Source organism: Lynx rufus, unplaced genomic scaffold, assembly GCF_022079265.1.
Source record: "Lynx rufus isolate CCGP_SWC_20201006 ecotype Redwood Valley unplaced genomic scaffold, mLynRuf1.p SCAF_22, whole genome shotgun sequence".
In the NCBI taxonomy this organism is placed as follows: domain Eukaryota; kingdom Metazoa; phylum Chordata; class Mammalia; order Carnivora; family Felidae; genus Lynx; species Lynx rufus.
Genome location: NW_025814837.1, coordinates 16,158,264 through 16,184,454, shown reverse-complemented (window position 1 = coordinate 16,184,454; position 26,191 = coordinate 16,158,264). Strand labels below are relative to the sequence as shown.

At 38.3% G+C, this 26,191-nt stretch overlaps 1 protein-coding gene across 1 annotated transcript in view; it reads right to left on the bottom strand.

Annotated features, from left to right (window-relative positions):
* The window catches only part of ZNF521 (zinc finger protein 521), a 279,598-nt gene that overhangs the window by 36,512 nt on the left and 216,895 nt on the right, over positions 1-26,191 (bottom strand). The window lies entirely within an intron of this gene.

The window sequence follows — 26,191 nt, the reverse complement described above, 5'->3', positions numbered from 1 at the left end:
TTTGCTGGTCCTACATGTAATTTCAATCAGAAGAAAAGGCCGCGACTAACACCAAAATGATATTAATTATTTATCAATTGTTTAAAAAGTTTGCTCCATTCCCTTGTACATTAAGCCCTATGTGATGACACATTTGGACTAACCAAAATTTACCTTATTCTGCTTGCCTTTGCTATTTCCTGAAATGAGAGGAAAATACTCTGGCAAATAAAGCATTCACAAAGTAACTGCCCTTATTTGCCAGTTTAACTCTGGCAAGAAACTGAGAAGCCCAAACTTATCTCCTGTTTCAAGAGGGGAAGTGTGACAATGGAATACTACGTGGCAATGAGAAGGAATGAGATACGGCCCTTTGTAGCAACGTGGATGGAAATGGAGAGTGTGATGCTAAGTGAAATAAGTCATACAGAGAAAGACAGATACCATATGTTCTCACTCTTATGTGGATCCTGAGAAACTGAACAGAAGACCAGGGGGGAGGGGAAGAAAAAAAAAAAAGAGGTTAGAGAGGGAGAGAGCCAAAGCATACGAGACTCTTAAAAACTGAGAACAAACTGAGGGTTGATGGCGGGTGGGGGAGGGGGAGGGAGGGGAGGGTGGGTGATGGGCATCGAGGAGGGCACCTGTTGGGATGAGCACTGGGTGCGGTATGGAAACCAATGTGACAATAAATTTCATATAAAAAAATAATAAAAAAAAAGAGGGGAAGTGTGATCATGCATTTTATACCTGAAATACAAAAACAGAACCATGTGAAAGAAGGGATATTCACCTTTTATTTGCCCTCAGTCATAGAGAAACCTCTACTTCACACATAGTTTTAAACAATTTTTATTAATAGTTATGTATTCTGATATTACAAAGCTCCATTCTTTTAACTAACTGGTTTAATCAGATGTATGCATCGATTGCACTCTTTGCTTAAAATTTCTCCGGTTTGGTATTAAATACATACTATTAATGCCTCACGTCTGGGACTAGTGGCCCAGGTAGAAGTGCAGGGATTTACCTTCAAGTACTGTACAAAAAACCAAACAAACCATAAATTGGTAAAATCGAAAGAAACTAAATGTAACCTGCTTTAAAGTTAAATCCATCAAGAAAACATCTTGGAGTACTGAGACAGTGCAACAGTCAATATTAATTCCGCACAGCAGTGGGCCAGCCATGGGAGCCACACGCTGGACATGGTTCTCATCAGGTATGTGTTCGTGTTACTGTGCTGGCTTTATGGCAAGGGTCAGGGCCTTTTCTTTTGTTTACCTTCTTCTTCTTGGCATAAAGCCACGAGTTATTTGAAGGAGAAAGTCTCCAAACACTGAAAAGCTGTTTATCTTTGCTAGAAAGCATAGCCGGCTATCGCTGATGATTTTAAAACAACAACAACAAAAAAAAAACAGCAAAACAAAACAAACAAAAGAAATGGAATGAGGTTCACCAGCTTCTGCAAATATTATGGATCTCAACAACCATGGGCACTAGGTTCAAGACAAGAAACTAGTCAGGCATTTCCAAAGCTAATTATCTAAGAAACTTATGTTATTGATGACTTTTTGCAAAGTCATCTGACCTGCGGTGTTCAGAATCGGGGTTCAGCACCAAAGCACAAGTTAACTCTGTGACAGGTGGGGCACGAAGGTATAAGAGGGGCAAGAATCTCATATTTCCAAGGGATCATATCCTCCTTTTACTTTGTGGCAACACTAAGAAAATCCTAAGCAGCAATGCAAAAATCACAATACTGCACGTTATTTGCAAATGACTCACATTTTTATTGTTCTATTGGTGTGACCTTAGAAACTTGGCCTTGAAGAATAAAAAAAGGTAATGGTGCAATAAATGCAATAAGATTTCTAAAAACAGTTTATTGGAAATGTGCTGTGAAACTTGAATTCTTCTAATCAAACGATGCCACCCCTTAGAGAAATTTTCCTGTGCATTATTAAAGTGATATACTGCAGTACTAGTTAGAGCTCCATAACCTTTAAATTGCCTGATTGTAATTAAGGCCACTAGTTTTATTTAGGAAGGTTCAAGGAGGCTCAATTTAAGTTGGCTTAACTAGTGTGAATTTAATGTCATGCTGCCAGAAGGCACAGGAACTCTCTGGCCTGGCTGTTCTGTGGCACATACAGCTGTGGGGTCATGAATTCTAAATTAAGCCCACATTTAAAGAAACTACAGATATCAGGAAGTAGCTGGCTGTGTGCAAGTACACATCCCCATGGTTGTATATGTATATCATTCATTCATTCATTCATTCATTCACTGATTCATTCTACTGGCAGTTTCCTAATTTGGGAATCGAAATATATCTGATTATTTATAATGTGAGTAGAAGCGGTATATAGTTACTCTTAAAGGCATAATGATCACTTTCATTGAAAGGTGGGGCTTAAGACAAAGTCCAATCAGCATTACTGATTTAAAATAAAAGGTGCTTGTAACAAAATCGTAAAGGCAGGAATGTTATTCACATTCTAAAATAAATTCTAAGAAGGAAAATTTACAGTTAGGTATTTGAGGAGGAAATAAAGGGTACGGTTTGGACAGGCCACTAAATGGAGTGCTGAGAATAACATAAACGTCACTGAAAGGGCAGCAAATCTAGGACTGAAAACAAAAGAGAAGAGAAAATGAAGGTACTCGATGCAGAGACCAGCAGAAGCAAAGGGTAGCAGCAGAAAGAAAAACACTTAAGGATTTGACCCATGTTCAAAATTTTACTGGATGTGAGCTCAAAAACATTCATCTCTGGATAGAGTGCTGGCACTTTTCTGTAGCTCCAACGGCAATAATGATAAATGAATTTCCTTACAGCCAAGTGGCTCAAGCAGCCAACTACGATACCACTATATAATTAATAACAATAAGCAATTAAAGAGAACAGCAGGTTACAACTATAAGGTGTCAAAATACATTAGCAAAGGAAAAACACTGCAGCAACACAAAAGAAAAATAAATATACAGTGTTGGAACCTATATACAGCTGCCTCTTCCATACCATATTTTAGATAAAGATTTTATGCTTAAAGAAAAATAGAGGATGGCATAAAACTACCATAAGGTGATTAACGTCCCTCCAAAAGCAAATAATGCTCCCTAGGCTCAGAGAAATCTGAAAAGTGATATGGGAAACCTGATTGTGAAGGCACAGGAGAGTTGGCTGACCATGATTTGGCATTATCCTTTTACTAAGAAATATTCTAATAAATACCTCCCTAAACTGTATTTGTTGGCTCAAGTATTTTCAAAGATCCCAGGACATTGTGCTTTTTTTTTTTTTAAATGTAAAATGAAGAAGCAATAAACCAGGAATGCATAGGAAAAAAAATGAAAGGGTAAGTGTTATGTAATTGGCTAAATGCTGGGATGTTAGACAAAGTTAGGAATGTCCATGGAGACAATCTAATTAACTATGGACTTGTTTAAAAGATGAGAAAATGGAGACTAGATATAGTAACTGACACACTTATGACGGCAAAGTGTATGGTCACGGCCGGTGCCAGAATTCAGCATCCCCGAATCCAACACCACACTGTCCCACCAAACCCTCACTTTAAAAAAGTTTCCTCCCTCTTAAATACAAAGACTCAAGTTGATAGTTAAGCAAAGTAAGTTACTGTCTTTCTAGATCTTTTGGTAATGTGCAATGAGTTATTTATATTTCCATGCTGCCTGGTCACTCCTTTGCTCCCCGACAAGACAAAGCCCAAATTTATTTCAATCCACTTCATCCCCTATTTCCTGACCAACTATGGTTAGAGTTTCTCTTGCCCTTGTGAGAGCGCTCCTCTCTCTTCAGAAGCAAAGTGAAGCCTTAACTCATATGCAGACCCTGTTGGTATTGAAAGTTAAATTCCCTATATCTCCAGATTCTGCAGAGAAGCGAGGGAACACCATTCTCGGTAAAGTGCTTTGGCCTGAGCTGTCCATGTGAAGGAAACACTCATGATGATACAACTCATCCATGGCAGAATGTTGATGCTTAACTCTCAATGGCAATAACCTATTGATTTGGTTAAATTGCCACCTAAAATCCTGTGGAGACCGGACTTGAGCTTTTCTTTATGGAATCATATTTGTTCAGAAACAAAGACTGATTTCTTAATTCTAGCCTGCCTGTAGTGAATTCTTCATCTTTAAGTTCCCGAACCATTCCCTGATATGGTACTAAATTGAGTATTTGGGAAGAAACTGAGACTGCATGTATATTCTAAGTGTGTGGCTTACCAAAAAGGAAATGCCATACTTATGTATGGAAAATAGGTTAGCTCAATATGTTCCTAACCTACTTTTCTCTCTTGGGCATCATTCTGGATACACCAGCACATCTAGGCACTTTATGCTGAAGCCAAGATGTTACTGGCATACCAATGAATCACACTCATTTCTATTTCCTTCTGTCTGTTTCCTGTCAGTCAAGAGCAACCTAAGTGAGAGAGTTATTATCTGTTGAGATGGGAAAAAGAGAAGGAAGAGGAGGGGGAGGGAGGGAGGGAGCAAGGAAGGAAGGAAAGAAGGAAGGAAGGAAGGAAGGAAGGAAGGAAGGAGGGGAGGAAGGGAGGGAGGGAGGGAGGAAGGAAGACAGGCCAAAAGATTTATGCTGTAACAAAGATTTCTTATTTCTACTTAGCTTGGAAGTATGAAAAGTACATATTCTTGGGTGTTTTGTTAGGTCAAAAACCAAAGCTAAAGATGAGGAAATGGACCTAACAAAAACCATAGATTAGTTACTAAGTGTATCGGTTAAATGAAGAATGAGACATAATAATTAAGGATTGCTCTTTCTTAGATAGCAATTCCTTGTATTACCTTCTGCAAAGCTATTAAATATTCCTAAGACTATAATGCCAAATTGTAAAGATGCTTTGGGCACAATAAATTTTTAATCCCCTATCTTTATGACAATTTTTCTAAAACCTGAACCAGTTCATTCAAGATCTGTTCTAAAAATTTAAATATTGTACACTGTGTCAATATAAAGAAGGCTGATAATTTTTAACACAAAAAGAAATCTATTGGAAAAAATCACTAAAATATCAATTACTTTAAACATTTTATATGTTTTTTTATTTTTTAAAAATGTGTATTATTTATTTTTGAGTGAGAGAGAGCACAAGTGTGAGAGGGGCAGAGAGAGAGAGAATGAGAGAGAGAGGGGATCCCAAACAGGCTCCAAGCTGTCAGCGCAGAGCCCGACACGGGGTTCAATCTTGCAGATCGTGACCTGAGCCGGAAAGAGTTGGACCCTTAATTGACAGAGCCACTCAGAAGCCCCAACATTTTATATATCTAAAAGGTCTGCTTTGTCCCTGCATGATGTGATGCAATCAGCAGAGAATTCCAAAGCTGTCTTGAACAATCTAAGTAGAAATTTGATATTCAACTGTAAAATTTATGTCCTTTCTGAAAATTTATGTCCATCTCGAAATCATATTTAGCTCAGTTATCAATTTCATTGTTAGTAAATAAAAATATGAGAGTCCAGGATAAAAGGTGGCCCACGGTGATGTCTTGGCCTTCTACTCTTCCTTTGCTTCTGAAAAGCAGAAGCAATGTTTGGTTTCTTAAAGACAGAGATTAGCATGAGAGTTTTTATATCTGACAATCTCAAGAAAAGTAAATAGTTTTTATAATATTGTAGGATAGTAAGTGTTGAATGAGAGAGGAGGCAAATAGTCTGACATGAACCAACAATGAAAACTTCTTTTCTGAATATTGGAGGAAAGACGTTTCAGAAATTTAAACGAGGGTGTGAAATACAGAGTAGCATTATATGGATGTGCACAAAAGAATTAAGGGCAGGAAATATTTTTAGAATATTTTCAACCAAGCACAATAACCAACCATGTATACATAACTTATATGAGAAAAATGCCCAGTGACAAAATAAATTGCATTCCTTGGGATGGGAAGAGAAGTTTTCTTAATTAAATATTGGTCCAGCTACTTGAACTAAATAAAAAAAAATAAAACTTTAGAGAATTAGACACACCTAAGACTGTCACAACACCCTTATGTGTAAGCAAGTGACTGATGAGGAAGCGACCAATGGGCATCCTGTCTGACTAATGCATTCTGAGGCTCCTTCTACCTATTGGCACCCATGATACAGGTGGACACCCCCGCAAAAGGGAACAGCACAAGAAACAAGAAGAACAGTGCAATCGAGTGACACCCAGAGGACCTAGAATCTGGGCATCTATCTTTTGAAATGAATATTAGAAATTCGGTCTTAAAGTGATAACAGCAGGGAAATTCCAAATCAAAGTAGTCACTGTGGCCTTAACTCACCCGATTAGGTCTGCATATTACCTCATTTACTGCAAAAGATCATACTTTGTGCTCAGGCCAACACGACTTTTAAGCACAAGAAGTTGAATGAAGTGTCTATACGATTTCAAACTCTGCTCCCACCCCCTTTTCAGAGTCCTTTAAGACGGAGGCTCTTACCAATGCTAATACTGTTGCAAGGGTACATTTTCCTCTCATTACTCCTACCTGAGGACGGTTATAAATGTTATTACCTCCCATATATTTATATAGCATTTTGTAATTTTCAAAGTATGTGGTGTGGGTTTATACACATTGATTCCCTGTTAATCCGCTTAACACATGGATTGGTCTATGTCACCCAAATCCCAGGAAGAGCTTAACTAATTGGCTCAAAGTCACAGGGTAGTTACTGTCAGAAGTGGGCTCAAACCTGAGTCTAGGATCCCGATTACGAGGAAGAAAAATAGCTGAATTTCAATGCGTAACCAAGTTTTTAATGAATCCATCTATGATACTTAGTTAACTAGGTCCCTATGCTCAGGAAGGCAGGAGATGGCCAGCAGCTTGTGTTGATAATGTGTGTTCAGTTAAGGCAATGAATCACAGCAGGGAGAAAAATTCAAAAAATGTACCTTCAGGGGCACCTGGGTAGCTCAGTCGGTTAAGCTCCTGACTTCAGCTCAGATCATGATCTTGCAGTCTGTGAGTTCAAGCCCCATGTCGGGCTCTGTGCTGACAACTCAGAGCCTGGAGCCTGCTTCGGATTCTGTGTCTCCCTCCCTCTCTGCCCTCCCCCACTCATGCTCTGTCTCTCTGTCTGTCTGTCTCTCTCTCTCTCAAAAATAAATAAACATTTTAAAAAGTTAAAAAGAAATGTACCCTCAGCAGAGACCTTTCTGATTATCTTAATGGTTTATCTTAGTGCCCTTTTAAGGTTTAAGGCCAAACATCTGATGCTTTTTTCCTTTTAGGTTATTTTCAAATTCATCAAGATTGAGTTCAAAACTTGGCATTCAAAAATCTGACTAATTCTTGAAGAAATAACATATTTCAATTTTGCCCGTATGGGTTGGAAACCCGAGATGATTCATTTTTATTAAGTAAATCTGTTTTTGAAAACCAAAAAAAGTGATTATTTTCAAACTGTGTGAAGCAAGGCAGAATCATTTGTTTCTCAACAAATGGTACCACTTATAAAGGCTGTTTTCTCTTCCTCATGCGGAGATTTTCACATAGACTGTTAAATAGAACTTACTGAGTTGATTTGGAAAATACCAAGAAAACCATATACTGTGCAGCTCAAATGATTGGAGTTAACAAAAACAAACAAACCCTCCCTGGCCCCCAGAAATGTAAATAAAAAGTTAGATTTCCCTGTACTACATTTGATTGCATTAATTGATGTGTAAAAAAAAAAAATCTGTTGAAAATAAAGCCCAGCAGTAGCATTTTTCTTTCCTAAATCACAATAGCAGCACATTACAAACATTACCAAAAGGTCCCCTGGTACGATTGTAAAGTTCCACTCTGGCAGTAAATGTATCTACTGTGTGTTCTCCGTTTTCATCTCTACCCTCCCAAATATGCGAGAAAGCAGGTCACAAATGCAATTGAGCCTCTTTGCACATTGATTAAATATTAATTTCTGATGAATCCTCAGAAACTGAATGGTCAGCCACTGGATCCTGTTTAATTTATAAAAAACAAAATCTTATCCTGAAATAGGGTTTGAGCTCTGATAGCAGGCGGATCACTACTGCTGAATCCAGTTTGTAATCCATCATTGTTCTATGGTCAGGAGAGTTGCTTCCACAGGGAAAGGAAAATTCTTGAGCCACGTGGCACACACTGGGCGGGCCTCACTTGTTAGCAAACACAGACCTCTACTAGAGGCTTACCCTGACTTACACTGTAGTAGGTAAAGGAGACGGTATTGATAAAAGTCATCGTAGACATTATCTGTAAAGCCTTTCTTCCCCTGCACCATGGTGGAGTGAGTTGAAAAACTCTGACTTTGGAATCTCTTGGTAGTGGGTAAGCTGCCCAACCCTGTACTGTCACCTACATTATCTAATATTGCCTTAGCCGAATCATGTGTCCAATGGGGCTATCTAGTACCTACATCACAGGGCTGAGAGGGGAGACTCCAATGACATCATCTCTACCAAGTGTCTAGCACAATGCCTGGTCTATAGTAATGAATCCATTACGATATCCATTATTTCTATTACGGGGCATCAAAATGTTTGCTCCACTTGTTGAAATATCTTATATCAAGTGTTTTAACTCTTTAGACTTTGTTGATTGATTTTGTTCCTCTGTATTTCTCCTTCACCCCTCTGCAGCAGAAAAAGAAAGAGGGAAGAAGAAGAAGCAAGAAAGGGGGTGAGGGGCAGATAGGAGCGTGTGTGTGTGTGTGTGTGTGTGTGTGTGTGTGTGTGTAGACAGGAGAGAGAGGGGACGTCAGAGCTCCAGAGAAGTTGCCTTCTCCTCTGTGGTCAGTTCCGTTAGCAGCCCCAAAGCAGTTCTGGGTCTTATAGGACTTAAGCAGTAGAACTGAAACAGTGGCTATAAGGACAGAGACACTGAGAAGGCTCAACAGAGCGCTATCAGTGGGACTGGGGAAGTCAGCATGGCCTGGGGAACCATGGGGCCTGCCTTCTGGGCCTTGCCTGCTCCTGGAAGTTGGCGGGGCTGTCAAGAGCATGGGTAGCACTGGTCAGGCATCTAGGCATGTGGGATTCTTTGGGCAGATCAGCAGAGACCCTCTGTTAGTTTCCTAATTTAACCCAGACATGTATTTGGAAATCTCAGCATATGGTAATGATAAACTTTAAAACAATGCCCAGAAGATGTTAATGCTGTTAAATTCTCCACTTTTGAAAACCTCTTCCTCCCCTTTTGAAAACAATAATGGTTATTGGTTTTCTCCCTCATCCTCCTCATCTTCTTCTCCTCGACCCAACTGTGTATGTGGTGGGGGTGGGGTGGGGAGTAATGTTTTAGATCATCTATCCAGTGTATTTGTTGGGGTGACAGCAAATTAGTTCCCAAATGAGGAAGAACAGCATAGCTTATGTGGAAAAAACCGTCGCACCATTTGCTGTTCTCAGGCCTGAGTCCCTAGCCAAGTCTCTTCCTTTCTCCCTCAGAATTAATTTCTCCTATAAACTCCTACCTTACTTCATAGGATTCTTAGGGCATTTATCATATTCTCCCTCATAACATAAACACATACCATATTTTCCCTACAAAATACATTCCTTCTCGATTATCCTCCTTATCACTTACTAGGTTTCTTCTCAAGGCAACTGTGTTTTCATTGTTGTTCAATGACAAATGGAAGGTAGGAGACAAGAAAGGAAGGGAAAGATTGAGGGAGGGAGGAAAGAGACAGACGTGGGAAGCCGTTATGCCGTAAAGGACTTTGAGTCCACCTATGGACCAGGTAGGAGTAGATGGCTGGCTCTTCTTCGTATCCCCAAACAATTCAACACATAGCCAAAGAGATCTCTTCAAATTCATACCAGTCCTCTACCAGTGACATGCCTCTTGCCTAGCTTTCTCCCTTTTGATGAGCCCAAAAAGTTAAAAAATAAAAGCAACTGCATGTTTAAACCCTCTCCTCTGTACTTATTTCTATCTAGAACATAATAATATTTCCCCCTTTCTAGCAGGGCCTACTTATTGCCTGCTAGAGTGTCGGTACACTTCGTTTTCTCTTGACAAGCAGAAAAATGATGATCGGGTGCTGCCCCATGCATTCGAGGGCTGCTACCGTCTTCTAGGTGTGGTCCTCTACTGCGTCCTCCCTAGAAAATATTCTGTCAAAGTCTCCAGTAGAAAGAATGGAACAAACAGAATGATCTTAATAAATACTGTCAATGTTACTGCATTCCACTTAAGCTACGCGGTCCCTACTAATCTGCAGGCAATCCCAATTTTCCTTCTTTAGAATGCTACCTCATCATAACCTCTAGGGATCAGAACACATCAGATGTCACCGAGTTTAAAAGAAGTTCCGAGGACTAGTCTGAATTTGAAAACCGAATTAATAGCTGCTAGGGAAAACACATTTCAAAACTTGAGTGTGAAACATTCACACTGGGTATGTGTACTATGCTCGTCTCTCAAGACCTTCACCCTCTTTCTTACCCAAGTGCTGTAAGGTGTGACCAGCTGTGCTCAGGAAAAGGTACAGCTGTGGTCAGCTGGTGAACAAGCAGCGGAGACGAAGGAGGTGCACAGCACCTTGTGTGCCAACAACGATGCTTTCCCCCAATTTCAGGGGCTAACCTCCCCATCCATTAGCCTTTACAACTCCTACTTTCCAAAGGACAGGCTTGGTCTTCTCATTAGCAAAGAATTCCCCGCTTCTGGGAGGAGCACAGATGTCAGGCGAGCCTGACCCAATATCTAGCTGATCAGCTGCTGTTTACTTTCCTAAGCCCGAGGTTTTAGTGCATCTTGAGACAAGGCAGTGGGATTCTTCTCCAGCCCTCCTATTTGGGAGGAAGCAATGGAATCCACAAAAGGCCCACGAATGGCCAGAGCCTCCAGCCACAAATCTGTGTTTGGCGAGGGCTGCTGCTTTCCATGGGAAGCCTCCCTAAAGGACAAAGGGTCCAGACTGCTTCTCTGCAAACAAAATGTGCAAGGGGCTCTGGTCTCCTGAAACAGCCGGGCAAACCTTGGCACATCCAGCCCAGGGCAAATGGCCCACTCTCCTGTCCTCTTCAGAAAACGGGTCTTTGTATGGAATTAAATAAGTGCATGCATGCATGCATGCATATGTCTGTGCATACATACATACAAATATGAAATGAATCTCTTTAATAATTTGAAGAAATCATCTCAGCTCATATATGAGGCAGTCGTTAGGGGCCCGTGACAAAGAGGCCTTTGGGTTTTCTCTTTACCTTTGATCTACATTATAAAATGTTAATGTCCACCTCGGCAGAGCCCCTTCCAGAAACACACCCTTCCTCGAAAGGCTCACCCCTGCCCACTGCAACTTCCACTCAGGTTCTCCATTTCTGGTTAAGTGCTGACTTTGAGCTCATGCCCAGAAGCGCTGATGTTTTTAAACAGGGCTGAGCTAAACTGCTAACTAGAATGCACTGATGATAAAGAGCACAGCCGAGATTAAATTGTGGCAGTTTAAGAATAAACACAATCCTATCCTATGCGTCTTGACATTACGCATATACTTAACGTATGAAACTTAACTCCAAGTGTTTTGTCTATAGTAGGTGATATGGGGTGGGGGGAGTGTCCATAGAATCTATAATTTTGTGTTGATTAGGTGGGAAACAACCACAAGCACATATTTTGATATCTCTATTAACAGCCTGTTCATGTCTAACTGCAAAACTTGGTTGTACTTCTTTTACCATCTTTGCCCAAGACAGACCAGTAAACACAATTCCTCTCTCTATAATTAGCCTTTTCTCGGAGGGCCCTGAAGTAAGTCTGCATGCCGTAGATTTAATATCCAGTGCTATATCCATATGTGCTGCCCTTGCCTGGTCCCAGAGCATATAAACTCCCCTATTAGCAGCCTTGACTGCTTAATTATGCAGATTTTTTTTGTACCCGCCTGCCTGTAAAATTACTGTGTCTAACCTTTTTTTTTTTTTTTCCTCTTTGCACCATGCTGGCCATTCTAATGAAATCGGCATAGGGGAAAGGGCCTGATTTGCAGTTATGGAGGCTGGATCGCACTGGCAATCTGTCCTTAGTGGGAGTTACAAAAGAAGTCAAATGCCTTCATCTGGTTCTACCCTATCATCCCCAAGGTGATTGAGTTCACTTCCCGATGCTTCCCAAGTTTTCCTCAGGCTGTCCAATCAGCACGTCCACCAGGGAGCCCAGCCTAGCTTGCAACAGTCTCTGTATCTAGTTACAGCCCCACCAGGGACAGTCAACCATCCACCCCCAAGCCTTCAGATGAAAACCTTTTCTAACAAGGCCGCCCAGCGCCAATGAAATAACACACATCTGCATATCCACTGGGTCCCATGTTTCTTGTGCTCATGGATTATGTATCTTGCAGCCTCTAATAAAGAAATGCAGTTCTTTGTTTAATGTTTATCTTGTGCTTGTTAAGCAAATGCTAATGTTGTATCAGAATGCTTTAGTGCTATTTGGGTTTTTGGTGATTTACTACAAGACAATCTGCTGTGAAGTAAATTTAGAGAGAGGGAGAAAAGGGGAAAAATCATTCTGGTTGAAAGGGAGAAAAAGAAAAAGCCTTGACAGAAAAATCAAGGAAAAAGGAATGAGACTGTGTGGGGAGAATGAGGAAGTGAGACTGTACTCAGGAGACAGAGCAAAGCCTGAGACAGAGAGACAGGCGGCGGAGGGACAGACACACACATACACATACGTGGGGGTCCAGAAGGTGGGGGGAGACAGCAGGACCTTACAGAAATCCCCTAGCCCCAGGCTGACATACCCACTTGATCACTGGACAGTCTCAGACTCGAAGCTAGAGAATAAACCGAGTACAATTTCCAAAAGGGATGAGATGATAACTTCCCCTTCAGTGATAAGGTAAACAGTGTCCTGAAGGGTAAACAAAAAATAAAAAAAGCCTTTTTTTGTTGTCTGCCTTTGTGCCCTGATGGTTAGCACTGTGCACTGTTATTCACAGACCACAGGGAAGCCCTAAATTTAATTGTTCATGCCTAGCTCTGCTAGAAATAGGCAAAAATAATCAGAACCTCCCTCCTCCCAATTTCAGGGAGAGGTGGGGGCTGGGGGAAAAGAAAAGAGGGTGGCAGCTTGAAAGCTGATGAATGAATGCCCTTTATTTATCCTTTGGCAAGATGGGATATGGATATCCACAGTGCAAACCTTTCCCGCCTGCTTTCCAATGCTTGCAATCCTGTTAGGAAAGAGAATGTCATTTTTATACTGAGAGATCACACATTTCCGCCCTACTCACATTTTTGATAGGAGAGATCAAAGTGCAATTCACTAAAAGTAAAATTGGGATTTCTATATATTTTATAATCACAGTTATTTTAATTTGTTGCGAAGTTGTGAGGTTAATGAGGTCTTAGATTTCTGTGTTTCATAATATACAAAGACTAATTGATAAGAGACGATTATCTTGCAATGCACACAAATATTATGTCATTGTGTTGTATACCTGGAATTAATATAATGTTACATGTCAATTACATCTCAATAAAAAATAGGGGCAATGATGGAGAGGATAGCAAGGTGGATAAGATAAATACTTTGCTCAGGAAGTATACTTGTCACAAATCACAGCCTTTTCCTTTCTCTTCTCTCCGCATTTCACAAAATAAATCAATAAATTTCCAAAAGGATGAAAGACTCTAAGTGGATAAATGAAAAGCAAACACCTACCATTCGAATACACACTCTGTCAAGTGAAAATTACATCCGCACAGAAGAATGCCATGTTAGCTTTCTTCTTGGGTAAACATTTCTATCCTTAACACACTATAGAAGCTGAGGATAAATTTAGTCTTCATGATTAATACAATTAATTATAAGTACTCTGGTTCTTTAGGAATACCTCAGTGATGGCACAGAAGTTTCCATTAAAAGTGTTAGCTACTGCTTCAGAAAATGTATGTGTAACATACCTTACTCTTTGCTGAAGACATTTTTTAAAGGCTTGTTTTATTTTTCCTCTGAATGTTATTTTCCTTGATAAATTTGCTGCCTTCTAATGGTGCTCTATTGATACAGAAAGGCCGAACTCAAAGCCCTAGGTAGGCCAATGGAAGGCAGTAGAGTAGACAGTGAGAGCATCCATTTGCTACATGAGTAACTGGGAATCTAACGTCTGGGATTCTCAAAACGACTGCCTCTTAGGTCATGTAGGGCTCTCTGTAGAGAGTGAAGTTTAATTACTACTAGTGGGCATGATTTGGGGATGTGACACTTGTGCTCTAGGGTCCGACCAGAAGGAATCAACTTCCTTCCATGAATTCATTTCACTAAATAACATGATCACGACAGACTTCATTTAGGCTCAAAGTAAAACCTACTGCTGAAAGGTCTCTCTTCCCATTGTCTTCGCCACTTGGGCCCCATTGGGGGCTATTATTAGAATTGGAATTTAATGTATCTCTTTTCCCCTTTAAATTTAACAGAGGGTCAAAAAAGACAGAAAAAGGAAATCAATGGCACATTTCATTAGCTGGTTCCTATAGCTGTGGCAGACTGTGAATCACGGGGCTTTGCTGTTCATAAAGTATCACAAAAGCTCTCCAAATAATAAATAAAAGCAAAATGTGCATGTTTGGATCTGTCCTCTAAGTGACTTATAGGACATCTCATTCTCATATCACTTAATTCAAATTATACTCCCAGGAGGTAGCTGTGCCCTGTGCATTATACTCACCATCATATACTTAAGAAGACAGAAGTCCTAAATACTGAAAAATGTCCCTCAAAAATGAATGTTTAATTCCATATCCTTTGCCTTCCCCAGGGTGTGGAGTTGGGAAGAACTCGGGCTGCTCAAGAGCCCGGTACCTATATGGTCACAGCTCTCTTTGAGGAAGAGCTGGACTCCAGGGGGTTTTCAAAGGGCTTCAACTCACTTTCTCTGCCACAGCAACCTCAGCAATGCTCTTATCCATCCTGATCTAGACACCCAAGTATTCTATGCAGTACGTTTTCAGAGATAAGCACTTAGGATTTAGGTGGTGAAAAGACCAAAAACTTGGATACAACTGTATTTTCACTATGGAACTTTAGTGACCACGGTGACTCAAGGGCAATGGGTGACTGGGGAGATGTGACACTGTGTGGTATTTTCCAGCAGCACCAGAGCACTGCAGATCCAGATGCTATGGCTTTTAGGCATTTCACGGAGAACAGGATGCTGTGGTAGTGGCATCATCCAGAAGCCATCTTAAATGATCCTGGAGCCCTCGGAAATGCTGGTGGAACAGAATTCAGGGTGAGAATAAGACAATGGGTTGCTTGCGGGAGGTGGGCTAGAATAAGAAAATGACAGGATGGTAGTTAGACTTAGAAAATAGGTTGAAGGGGGGTTTAGAGAGAGTCCAGTTGTGTAAACTTCTGAGAACTACTTTATTAAACACACACACACACACGTGCGCACGCACACACACACACAACTCACAAAGAACAACCAAAAAACAAAAGGTAACCCTTGAGACTTAATTTAGAATGATGGAATACATTATAAAATGTATTTTCAGGAACCACCCTAAATCAAATTTTCTAAGATTTGTGGGATGGGCAGGGGGGTTCCACTTTGAACTGGCATAATAATCTCTCACTAGAATAAACTTCCTGCAGATAGCAACTATAAATTCTGGAAAAAATACTAAAAAAAAGCACAAAAAACAAAAAACCTCACTTAACCTGAAGGCATTGGCATATGAATAAAAGCAGGCAGAGTCTGGAGAAAGTCAACACTTAGAGAAAGAAATCACAGAAGATGAAATTTCTAATTTTGGTAGATTTTAGCTGCACATGTATGCTAAGAGTCCAATAGGAAACTATAGTAATTTGGGAGAATTTGGGGCAAGCATAGCCACTAGAAAGGAAGGGGAAAGCCTTGGAAAGGGAAGAGCCTAGAGGGGGTGGGGACAGCACAATCCTGTGTAAAACCCCACCCAAATCTCTGGTTGACTTCTGAACCAACAAGTGTAGGAATGACTGAAAGCAACTCAGTTAAGGAATTTTTAAAGAAAAACAACAAAAAACAGAACTGACATTTGAGCTACAATCCAAGAGATGGAGTTTACAGTTTGTGTCCAAACAAGTTATTTGCCTCCTAAAACAAAAATATCCACACTCTTTGAAGGAATATTACAGAATCCAGAGAATCTACAATGTCATATTTACTATGTGCAAGATACAATTTTAAATTACTGGGCATATGAAAAAATGAAAAATGCAATACATTTTTCAAGGGAAAAGACAGTCAAACATTATCCTTGGGCTTGTTCTACGTGTGTTATGTATTCATTCAATCTACTTACTTTTAACTTCTCAGCCTTCATATATTAAGAGCATTTCTTGTAGATAACATCAATTTGGAACTTCCTCTTTATTCATTCAGACAATGTCTACCTTTAATTAGTGTTCAGACCATTATAACAATGTAATTATTAATGTGGTGGGATTAGGTTTAATATCTAATCAGATATTAGAATTTGCATCCAAAGATTTTAAAGCAGCCATTATAACTATGCTCAATGACATAAAGGAAAATATGCTCCTCATGAATAAAAACACAGGAAATCACAACAGAGGAAGAGAATCTATAAAAAGCTACCAAGTAGAAATTTCAAAACTGAAAATTACAGTTTATTATGTAAAACAATTACTGTGTGGGCTTGAAAGCATAATGAATATGATAATGGAAAAAGTCAATAAATATCAAAATAGATCAATAGAAATAATTCATTCTGAAGAGCAAGGTATTGGAATGAACACAGCCTTAAGAATATGTACAGCAATATCAACATATGGTAATTGTGGTACTAAGAAGAGGAACATGAGAATGATAAGAAATAATAGTTTAAGGAATAACTGCTGAGAATTTCTCAAAATTAGTGAAAGACATAACTCTACAGATTCAAGAATCTCAGTAAACTCTAAGCAGAAGTATAAAAAAGCCACATAAGCATATTCCTGAAAATCAAGATAAAGGGAAAATCTTAAAAGTGGCCAACAAAACAGAATAAAACAAAAAGGCCCCCATAAAAACATATTATATAGGGGAAAACAATGACTTGATGACCTCTGGCTTCTCACTAGAAACAACGGAGCCCAGAAGATCGTGGACCAACACCTTCCAGGGACTTGAAAGAAGAAGAAAACTCTCAACCTAAAATTCCATATTTGCAAAAATATCCTTCAAGAAAGAAGGTGAAGTAAAAATATTTGTACATAAAACACACACACACAAATACGCTGCTAGCAGAGCTGAGCTACAAGGAGTGCGTCTTCGGGCTGAAGGGAAACTGTGCCAGATGAAAACTTGCATCTTCAGGAAAGAATGAAGAGCATCAGAAACAGTATGTATCTGGTCAACACACAAAACTTTTCCTTTTAATTTACTTATACATACACATAATTACTTAAAGGAAAAATTATAACCTTGCCTTGTGGGGCTTATTATATATGTATAGATAATACATATGAAACCTGTACCATAACTGGATCTACACCATTACAAAGTTTCTCCATTTTATATAAAATGGTGAGATATTAATCTAGGTAGACCATGAAAGTTAAGAATGCAAACTGTAATCCCTAGAACCACAACTAAGATAATAAAACGAAGAAGTATAGCTAAAAAGTCTACAGATATTCATTGGGGATATTGGCCTGTAGTGTTCTTTTTTGGTGCTATCTTTGAGTGGTTTTGGTATCAGGGTAATGTTGGCCTCATAGAATATATTTGGAAGCTTTCTTTCCTCATCTATATTTTGGAATAGTTTGAGAAGGATAGGTATTAATTCTTCTTTAAAATTTTTTAATGTTCATTTATTTTTGAGAGAGAGAGAGATTGAGAGTGGGAGTGGACGGAGAGAGAAGGAGAAACAGAATCCAAAGCAGGATCCAGGCTCTGAACTGTCCCGCACAGAGCCCAATGCGGGGCCCAAAACCATGAACCGTAAGACCATAACCTGAGCTGAAGTCGGACACTTAACCGAGTAAGCCACCCAGGAGCCCCTTATTTTTTCTTTAAATGGTTTGATAGAACTTATCTGTGAATCTATCCTGGACTTTTGTTTGTTGAGAGTTTTTTTGATTACTGATTCAATATCATTACTAGTAATTGATCTGTTCAGATTTTCTATTTCTTCCTGATTTAGTTTGAGAAGATTGTATGTTTTTAGGAATTTTTCCACTTTTTCTAGGGTGTCTAATTTGTTGGCATATAGTTTTTTGCAGTTCGGATAAATTATAATGGAATATTAAAAATTCACATAACCCAAAAGAAAGCAGGAAAGAAGGAAAAGACAATAATAATAATATTAAAAGAGAGAGAGTAAACATGTACAAATAAGAATGGTAGGCTTAAATACAACCATATTAATAATTACATTAAATTATAATGGTCTGAGCACTGATTAAAGGTAGACATTGTTTGAACGAATAAAGAGGAAGTTCCAACTTGATGCTATCTACAAGAAATGCTCTTTATATATGAAGTCTGAGAAGTTAAAAGTAAATGGATAGAATGAACACACAACACACATAAAACAGGCCCAAGGATGTTAGAGTGACTACTTATATTAAATAAGGTCAAGATAATATTGCCAGAGATAAAGAATGATATTTCATAGTGAAAATTGGATCACTGATCAAGAAGATGTAACAATCATAAATGTGTATGCACTTAAAAGAGCTTCAAAATATATCAGGCAAAAACTGACTGAACTGAAGAAAAAAATAGACAATTTTGCAGTCAGATGGATATTTAAGCACCTTTCTTAGCAACTGATAGAACAAGTACATCCCTCAACACCTTCAACCACCCTGACCTAATTTATAGCTACAGAACCTTATACTCAATATCTGTAGAATACATCTTGTTTTCAAGTGCACATGTTGCATTCACCAAAATTGCCATTACGTTCACCCCTAGAACAAGTGTTGATACATTCAATAGAATTGAAATCATACAACGTACGCTGTCTAATCATAATGAAATTAAAGTAAAAATCAATAGCAACTGATATCTAGGAAAACTCCAAAGATTTGGGAATTAAAAACACAGTTCTAAATAATCCATGGCTCAAAAAATAAAAATCTCAAGGGAAATTACAGTATATTTTGAACTGAAGGGTATCGAATATTCAACATTTTAAAATTTGTGGGATGCAACTAAATCATTTCTTAGAATTACATTTATAGATTTAAATGCTTATAAGAGAAAGGAAAAACAAAGTCTAAAACAAATGACTTCAGTTTTACCTTAAGAAGCTAAGGAAAAGAAGGACAAATTAAGCCCAAAGTCAGTATGAGGAAGGAAATAATAAAGAACAGAAATCAAATGAAAATAGAAACCAAATCATAGGGAAAATTAATGAAATCATAAGTCAACTCTTTGAAAAGATCAGCAGAATTAATGGACTTATCTAGAGTCACCAAGGAAAAAAAAAATGAATACAAATGACCAGTATCAGGAATCAAAGTATCACTATTAATCTCATAGATATTTAAAAAACTATAAGAGAATATTATGAACAACTTTATGCTAACAAATTTTACAGAAAATTAACCAGAAAATCTAAGCAGCCACCTTTTATTTATTAAAGAAATTGAATTCATTAAAGAATGAAGGAGGAAGGAAGGAAGGAAAGAGGGAAACTAACTCCAGGCTGAGATGGTTTCATTGGTGAATTCTAACACGCATTTAAGAAAAAAATAACACCAATCTTAAACTCTTTCAAAAAGCCCTTTATGAGGTCAGAATAATTCTAATACCAACGCTGAAAAATGTCTTATAAAACTTGTAGGACTGGCCTACATCCAGAATGAAATCATTTAATCATGTTAATATACTAAAAGGGATGCTGATGGATAAAAAAAAATAAAGGTATGAAAACTAACTGGAATATTTTACCCTTTCTTATTCTTATCCCTGTATCTATTTAATAATAAATAGATCAACCTCTTTAGAATTGAAAAGTGATCTGTGCACAAATGCCTTGGGCTCTTTTCTCACTTTTGGAGCAGTCTCTCCTCATTAGGCAGGCATTTTTACTTGTGTGCAGCAAGCCACTGGGGTTGGGGTGGGGAGAATATGGCACACTCCTGCTGTTGCTCCAGGAGGCAGTAAGAAACCTCATTCTGGGGGCACCCAGGTGGCTCAGTCAGTTAAGCATCCAACTTCAGCTCAGGTCATGAGGCTAAGGTCATGATCTCACAGTTCATGGGTTTGAGCCCTGCCTTAGGCTCTGTACTGTCAGGTTGGAACCTGGAGCCTGCTTCAGATTCTGTGTCTCCCTCTCTCTCTCTGCTCCTCCCCCACTTGTGCTCTCTCTCTCTCTCTAAAAAAGAAAGAAAGAAGAAAGAAAGAAAGAAAGAAAGAAAGAAAGAAAGAAAGAAAGAAAGAGAAAGAAAGAAAAAGAAAAAGAAACCTGATTCTGAACACAGGTCACTTATGCATGCAAGTCTGTAGTAAAATTTATTGATGGTAAAATACATATTCTGGTTAAAACTATATATATATATACATATATATATATACACACACATATATATAGTTTATATATATAGTTTATATATATTTCATTTTTTAAAACTATATATAGGGGCGCCTGGGTGGCGCAGTCGGTTAAGCGTCCGACTTCAGCCAGGTCACGATCTCGCAGTCCGGGAGTTCGAGCCCCGCGTCAGGCTCTGGGCTGATGGCTCAGAGCCTGGAGCCTGTTTCCGATTCTGTGTCTCCCTCTCTCTCTGCTCCTCCCCCATTCATGCTCTGTCTCTCTCTGTCCCAAAAATAAATAAACGTTGAAAAAAAAAATTAAAACAAAACAAAACAAAACAAAACTATATATATTTCATTTCACTAAATTAGTTCTCACTTATCCCCTAAAAAAGAAAATAGAGTGAAAGGGAAGAAGGAAAGTTTTAAATATATTTAGAAGACACAAAGTATCTGCATGTGGAAGCAGGAAACAAAGAGTGTAGTAACTAGTCCCCCTGCCCCCACACTGGGATGGGACAGGCAGGGAGGGACAAGAGTGACACTGGGAATTATCAGAAGACAGTAATATTTCAAGAAGTTCAACCAAACAAGCAGAAAAAGTATTCACAGATAGTGCAGAACACAGGTGCTTTAAAGAATGAGACGCTTATAAATGGAATGTCAGTGTGACAGAAATCCCTGTGTCCCTCCCCTGGTCATTCCATGTGCCTGGCTTGGGCTGATGGTATGGAAGTAGCTTTTGGCCATTGGAACTAAGATCTTGCTTGTAACCTGCATCCCCTAGTTACTGTATCTACCTGCTATAACTGTCAAAGTGGGGGCCAATGAGCATTTAATTAGCAATTGTTCTGGTCCAGGTAGAATAGTAGGAACCAGGCTTACCTGAAACAACAAAGAAAAAAAAAACAGACAAATTATATGAAACACCATTCTTCAGACATTGGATATGAGGCTGTGAAGGAAAGTGATGGCAGGAGGAAAAACATGTGAGGTAGGCCCCAAATTCCCAGCTTCCTGTATGGAGAGTTTTCTTATGGGGAAACCCAGGGTGAACTCAGAGGTCTTCCTGAGCTGAAAGCCCAGGGGGTTTAAGCCACAGCTCCTAAGGCAGAGTTCCAGAGAGGAGAGTAGTGAGGATCTGCAGGGGGTCTTTCCAGAGTCTTATGCTGAATGTTGATTTGTGCATGCATATGAAGAAGCTACCTGAAGCCAGGGAATATCCTTCCTGAGAGAAGCAGAGAGAAAATTCCCCAGAGCTCACACAAATCTGTGTTCCCACAAGTCAGAGCAGAAAACCTCTGCTTCAATATCTTCATTGCATTGAGTAGAATATTCAGAAGGGTATTGCCTCGGTAATGGGGAAAAATTAGCCCTCAATCAGTGTTTGCTCTGGTCCCACAAGCATACATACATACATACATACATACATACATACATTCATACATACATACATAAATGCCTTGAAAGGATCACATTATTACCAAGTGGCTTAAATGCTTCCTGGAACAAAGTTCAAGGATATTTATAGAAATACAACACTATCCAGCACCTAACAAGGTAAAATTCACAATATTTGACATTCAGTAAAAAATTAATAAGGGTATAGGAAAATGCAATGTACAAGTCAAAGACAAATGCCAACAGACACAGAAATGTCACAAATGATAAAATTAGCAGACAAGGATGTTTAAAAAATACAGGTGGAAGAAAAACTGAACATACTTAGTAGAGACATAAAATACATAGAAGACCCTTTTTGAATGTTAAGTGATGAAGAATATACTGGATGGATTTCACAACAGATTAAACATCACAGAAGAAAAGATTAGTGAATTTAAAGACATAGGGATGAAAATTATCCCAAATGAAGTACAGAGGAATGAAAAAAGGACTGTAAAAAAATAAACAAAGCATCAATTTAAAAAAAGCATCAATAAAGAAGCTATGGGAAAACTTCAAGCAGTCTAATTTATGTATATTTGGAATCTCTGAAGGGGGGGGTAATATAAAAATATTTGAAAAGTAGGCAATTTTTGACCAACACAGTGGGGATATTCAGGTTATTTGAAGGTTTTATGTATATTCTACTTTCTGATATGGTAACTAAAAATATATTATGCCTAACATGTCAAATATTTAAAAAGAAGCCCACACTTAAAGCCTGAAAGCATGCATAGTCTACCAAAGAGATGAGTGGTTTTTAGGATACATTCAAGAGGTAAAATGATGTTCCAATATAAATTTATTTTCTACTTTTTGTGGATCTGAATGTTGATGCATTACTGATGAAGGAGTTAAGACACTTCTCACACAAATAGGTTTTCTTCCTCTGATTGGGAAGAAGGCAGCTTGTGAAAGTGAAAAATAGGAAAGGAAAAAATTTCAGTCAGAGGTTGCAGAGAAAAACTGGTGAATTGTGGCATGAGTGATATCATCAGAGAACGGAAATTGACAAGTTTTAGATCACAATGGGAAAAAAGGAAGAAGGCAAAAACATCAGGAACAATAAATCAAATCATTGCGTTGTACACCATAAACTTAGAGAATGTTGTATGTCAACTACATCTGAATACAAGGGGAAAATCCAGAACAAGCTTGAAGACTAAGACACAAAACGTGGTTCAGTCAGGAAGGTGTAATTCATATGCACTCAGACATTCATAGGTGTCTTGCTTTGATCAAATATAAAGCAGTTAATTTAGGATGAGACTCTACCTGCTTTGCCTCAACAATCTGTCCACATTGTTGTAAAACATAGTGTATTTTTTTTCCCATATGCACAATATCATTAGAGGGTGAAATGTCGAGCCAAGACCCCATTTAAAATAAAACATAGAAATGATAGAGGAAAAAATGTAGGTTCAAAGGGAAAAGCAACAATAAAAACAAAACTTCCTTGCTCAGTTTAAATACTAAGATTAATATTCTCTAAGTCAAAAAATTTTAGAGCTAAGTTGCCTTCAGGTAATCTCCTCATCTCCTGGGGGTAGAGTCACCTGGGTTACACAGCTACTTCATTTAAGGGAAGGAACTGAGATGCAAGTATCCTGAATCACAATCCTTGAGCCCTGTCCATTCACCAGTTTGCTTAAGAGGGAAGGGAGCATGAACCAACTGTATACATTGATTTTAAAAGGGATTCTAATGCACTTTAGAGTGTATAGCACTCATAAAAAATACTCTTTCTTATATGACCTTGACCTACTACACTTTCTATAAGAAACATTAACTCCATCTTTAGTTACTACTAATTTGGGGTTCTTTGAATTTATAAGTATTTGAGGGTGCTGGTTTGGATGACTCCATCTTGCTTAAAAGACCTGCTGGTGAAAGAAGTGATCCCCTCTTTAAACTTTTGATAAGTGATCCCCTTTATGCCTTGTAAGCAATTCAGATTCACTGCATTCATTGTTATTTTCATAAATCATCATTCCGGTGTCTTTTAGAGGAACACTTGAGAAACTGGGAGCCGAGAAATCTGTATCTTGTTCCCAATTCTGCTTGGGGTTTGGGTAAGTCATGAAACCATTAGCTTTCTCATGAAAATAACTCTGTTTCTCTAAATCTCTCTTAGTTTCAGTTACAAGGATTAGGAGAGCAAGAATCTCTAGGGTCTTCTTTTAAATGTAGCTATCTTATTTTTCCCCCTTCCTTTCTCTTTCTGTACCCAACAGCAAGTACAAGGATCTGTGAAAAAAACATAGAGCAGAGATGAGCTGAAGTAACCATTGTAATTTTTTATATCCTATTTTTTAACACCAGCTCCAGGGCTGTTAGCTTCTTCTCTCCTCAGCTTACTGGTCACTTGGGTCTTTGCTTCAGAAACTAGGTAACACGGTAGTCAAAGCACTGGTCATCAGACTTTCTGATAAGCAACATGGAGAAATGACAAAAATGGTAGAACTGGGGCTGCCTTTATAAACTCATGGTTTAAATATAAGCTAATTTCAGAGCAATCCTTTATTTTTTGCTTCTTATATCTGTACTGAACTCTTTTCCCTCTCAGATTTCCTGTCTTGCTTTTGTGGTAGAGATGATTTTTATTTGCTAAGCTGCTTTGATCTTACTTTAATTGTAAGAACCAATAAATGACGCCTATACTCACGGTAAAATTGCTATACATCTGAGTGATATCACGTAAGCAGAAATATTTTGCTCTCAACAAATTAAACATCCATGTCAAGTCTGCTCCTCCACAGTGTTCTTATTTTTTGCTTTTCTTATAAATTTTATTTATCTATTAAAATTTTTTGAGTAAACTTGACTCCATAGTGTTAATACAACTTCCAGAGCTCCTATTTTTAAACCACAGGTATTAGAAAGATGTGTGTGCAAATGCACTGAGCTACATAAATCCAAACTAAAATCGTCATAACAGATAGTTCTACTTCAGGTAGTTTTATATTGCTTACAGAATTTTCTATTATGGTGTTATGTTAAAACATTCAACCAAAATTTCCTGAACACCATTTATGAGCATTGCATATATACAAAAATGCTTCAATTAATTTACATTATGTGCCTACCATTAGTACCTCCAGGAGTCTGCATGCATCAGATAATATCTGTCTAAAATGTGAATTTACCTTCAATACAATATTTGATCTCATAAATTCAACAGTTTATATCTCAAAGGGAGGGGTGGATTTTCTGCTGTTTTTATTTACAATGAAAATTGAATCTTAACTAGCCACGTGGGAATATGGTAGACAATAATCTATTGTTGAACATTAGTCTTAGTATTTATCTAATTTATTGACTGGATGAAATGAGGTCTCTGACTCAACTGAAGAGTTTGGCATTTTACATTTTTCAGTTTATAGAACTATTCGATTAACAATAAATTTCAAAATGGTCCATTGATGTTGAGCAAATATGGCCTAATACTAAGAGATATCAAGACACACTTTATGTTCAATTTGGTTCAACCTCTCTTCCTATAATGAAACAGTGACCTATGAATCTTTTGGAATAGGATGTGTGTGTGTGTGTGTGTGTGTGTGTGCACGCGTGCGCTAAACAAGTTCAATTACAGGTTAATAAGTCTGCATCAATTATCACTTTGGCTATGTGGCAGCCAAATAAGTCAGCGCTGCTTCAAGTAATTTGGGATAAAACTGACCAAAAAAAAATGAATTTGGGTAAAACCAGTAAGGTGTGTGTGTGTGTGTGTGTAAGCATGTGTGTATAAAAGTGTCATAATTTTTCTGGGGAAATTCTCCAGGATAGATTTACTTTTCAAAATTGCTTTTTTATTATTATGAGTAGAATGGCATGAATTGGCTGTGGCTTTGCTATTGCTTATAAGGAATAAACTTGCCGTTACTCAGTAGTAGCTGGCACTTTAAATTTTAATGTGGGTATCAGCCCATGTTTTGCAAATGTTTGACATTACTTGAATGCAAAATTAGGAAATATTATATTTAATTTTACATTCTATTTCTAGTGGTAGCAAGATTTTTGACACTAGTACAATTTTTGTGCACGTATCCCCCTTTGATGACCCTCACAAATGTAATTTTTACCCTATGTACTTTTTAAAGTTAGGAATTTGGATCCTGGGAAGAGTCTCGAGAAACAGTTAAGATGCTTCCAGACATCTCATAGGAATAAATAGCCTTGAAAACTTGAAAGTGAATTTGACTGCCCACTAATAGAGACCACATAGTAATAATACGCCAGCAATTTTGTTGAATCCCTGAACCCGTTTCCAGGTCT